The following is a 3,694-nucleotide window of genomic DNA, read 5'->3' on the forward strand; positions in this document are numbered from 1 at the left end:
GTGGCGTTTAGGAGAGGCAACAGAGGAGGTGGCAGCAGGCAGGCGAACCGCTGAAGGAGGTGGCAGTGACTATAAGGTGAAGAACTATTGGAGGAGGTCCGACAGTCAAACGTCAGACCAATTGGGGGAGAGAGTGGGGGAAATTATAGGTTAGGGGTTTAATTAGGGGGGGAATTCAGCCACACTGGTGATTTTTTTTGGTTAGGGCTTAGAGACGAGACAGAGAAGAAGAGGGATTTTTAACTCAGCTAGGGCTCAGAGACGAGATGGAGAAGAAGAGGAGTGTTTTTTTTTTTTTTTGGTTTTTTAGTTTAGGCTGAGAGAGGAGAACAGGGAAGAAGAGGAGAGAGACATACAGATTTAAGTAAGGTATTGAAAAGGGTATTTTAGGATTTTTACCATGTTATTGTTTAAATACAAGATACTCTACCTATAAATTATACAATTTAGGTTTAAAGGTAAATACAAAATGTTGATTGGGTTTATAGATACAAGCAAAAGATGTTGGATTTATAGATAAATCAGGGTAAACTTTTCGGCCTAGAAATAAAAAACCTAAAAATAAATCAATGATTATAATGTTAATTATAATTGCTTTCTGCTCAAAATTGAATGTTAGATCTTTACTTTCTTATTACACTCTCTTGATTTTCCTACTTTTGTTTATTTACCAGTAACACTTTTGCTAATCTCTTCAATGTTTGTCACGAACACATATTACCATTAGATTGAAAAAGGTGTTATTCTATAATTCTACTTATAGCTAAGTTCCAACTAACTTTAAATTTTAATTAGAGATATTATAACATTCAACTACTATGTGAATATGTGATATATAATTAGGTTGTAACTGGATATTTGTTTTAAAGCAATTAAATCTCTTTACATGATACCACTATGGCACTATGACCTCTTCTTTAACCATGTACAACATCTCCATCCTACAATTTCCTTTTTCCTTCAAGATCAATGGATGCATCCAAGAAAAGTAATATGGAAAACAACTCATAGTCATCCTGAAGGAAATCGTGCTATGTCTACATGCATAATACACAGCGGAAGACATGTATGTACAAAAATACTAAGCATGTAGAGAGCATGAAATATTCATATGGATCGTCTAATTAAATCTAACATGATCCTTATTATTAAGTGAGCATACAAGAGTTAGAAAGTCATACTTTCGTAGCGTGATTCGATGGAAGATCGAATAACCCCTAGCTCTTGCTCCTTGTAGTAGAAAATCTCCTTGTAGTGGATCTCCAAGTCTTCAAGTGAGCTTGATAAAATGGGAGTCTTCTTAAGACACAAGGCAAGATATCCACCCCGGGGTTCTTAAAATCCTACTACTTCCTCTTGCTCAAAGATTGCTAAAGTTTAGTAAGAGGAGAGCTCTCTTTTATTCTCTTATGGAAAAAACACTTAGCCAATTTTTCATTAACCTTTCCATAAGAAAAAGAGCTCATATTTATAGAGTGAAATGTGTTCATGATATGAATGACTCATCCTATGAGTCATGCAATGAATCATCAAAAATTAATGATTAATCAAGTGAGTCATGCAATGAATCATCTTATGAATCATTACATTTCAAAACCATGTGCTAATAAACCATGTGCTCAAACCATACCACTAAGTGACTCATCTCATGACTCATTATACATGGTATGTGTATTTCATAAATGAGAATACCAAATTATTATCACTAATACAGTATTTCATAAATACGGTATATAGTATTATTCCAATCTTTAACTAATTAGTCACTATATGACCAAATAAATCAAGAGTTGACCAAAAGTCAACTGTTGACCAAAAAGTCAACTAGTTGACTAAAAGTTAACTTTATGGGAAAAATACTGGAATTCATTTCCTAAGCACATAGCATTCCGATTTTACCGATATACATAACCGTTTATGTGTATCCGGAAGAAATCATATATGCGTATCAATCATACGCATCACTCCATAAATTGTGTTTCATAGGATTCAAGTACACGCTTGGTGTGACTCTAGGGCCCAACTGAAAAAACTCGGTAGTGGATCATATCCATAAATACAACAGAGGTGCTAGCTACACATGAAGACCACCCGGGTATAAGTTGTGATAAAGGTCTGCAAGATGCTTATCCAATTTTTATCAGGCCACTCAATGTAATACCGTAGCAGTCCGGTCTCTTCGTCAACCCATGCAAACTATTGAGTCCTAGGTATGGCAAACTGTCACCGACTAATAGCTTGATTAGTGTTTATTGATATTAATACTATACCTTAAGATAAACGACAACTCGTTTATTTATTCACCTTGGCAAGGATTTCAAGGTCTATAGTTATATCAAACATCTATGACATCAACCCTATTCTGGGAGCGAGCGAATCCCTTCCTTGGATCTCATATCTATCTTATGTCTCGGCAGTACCCACAAGAACGTTATGCACATTTCAATAAGAACTGTTGGTTAGGTAAAAGTCTAATAATGCTACTTGATCATATAGATATTGCCACTCCATGCCTCAAGTCAAGGACTACTTGTACTATTCACTTGAGAATTCTATTTGACTGTTAAGTTATTGCCAACTGATGTTCTCGGCAGAGTTGTCAGTCAAGCTCAGTTCAACCAGAGTCACCGTCATACTGTTCTTGATGCCACATCAAATGATCTAAGAGATGATCATCTCCTTCAAAAAGAAATAAAGCTACACTAGTCTAAACAAAGTGATGATGTCCGGTATCTCACACTCTGTCAACGTAGACATGTTTAGAATATGTTATCGACTAATGAATCTCTTCCATTACGATCACTTCCGAAATGTCTGATAGTCTAGACATTTATTCTAAGACATATCTTATATTTAGAACATCGGTAATCTAAACATAATAGCATCTAATCATTTTGACAAGGATGTTATATCCATATCCTGTAAATATACATATATTGCTGCCTTGCATGGTACCATATAAAAACTCCCACTTGCACTAAGGCCCAATTTATTCATACAATACCCAAGTTTGCTCAAATTTGTTACACAATTGGCGGCTGCCTTTGTGAATGGATCTGCTGATATTATCTTTGTGTCTATTTTCATCTTGATCTCCGGCATCAACTTCTCCTTCAAGTGATCCTTCCTCAGAATGTGTCTGAGCTTATTGGTGAGCATCGGGTTCCTTGTTAGAGCTATTGGCGCATTATTATCACAGTATAAAGGTACTGGTCTCTTAATGGGTGGGAACACTTCCAACTCTAAAAGGAACTTCGCCATGCCAGACGCTCTTTAGCTGGCTCATTATGCTGCAATGTATTCAGCTTCCATAGTCGGTCTGCTACTGGTATCCTGCTTGGAACTTTCCAGCTGACAAGCATCTCTATTGAGGGTGAAACAGTATCCTGATCAGACTTACTATCATCGAATCGGCTCTGAAAGCTGATGTCGAAAAACCTCCATTCGGAGTACTTTTACCGTATCAAAATAACTCTTTTCGTCTGTTTAGGACCTTAAGTATATTTTTGACGCGTTTCGTTCTCTTGCTCCATGATCAGATTGGTTCTACTTACCAACTGAGTGAAAAGCGATATCTTGGTCTAGTCATAACATGGCAATAATGATCGATCCTAACTGCCGAGGCATAGGAATGTTTAGACTCATGCATTCCTCCTCTTCATCAGTCCGGGAACCCTTTTTAGAGAGGGAGATT

Source organism: Asparagus officinalis, unplaced genomic scaffold (genome assembly GCF_001876935.1).
Source record: "Asparagus officinalis unplaced genomic scaffold, Aspof.V1 AsparagusV1_Un171, whole genome shotgun sequence".
In the NCBI taxonomy this organism is placed as follows: Eukaryota; Viridiplantae; Streptophyta; class Magnoliopsida; order Asparagales; family Asparagaceae; genus Asparagus; species Asparagus officinalis.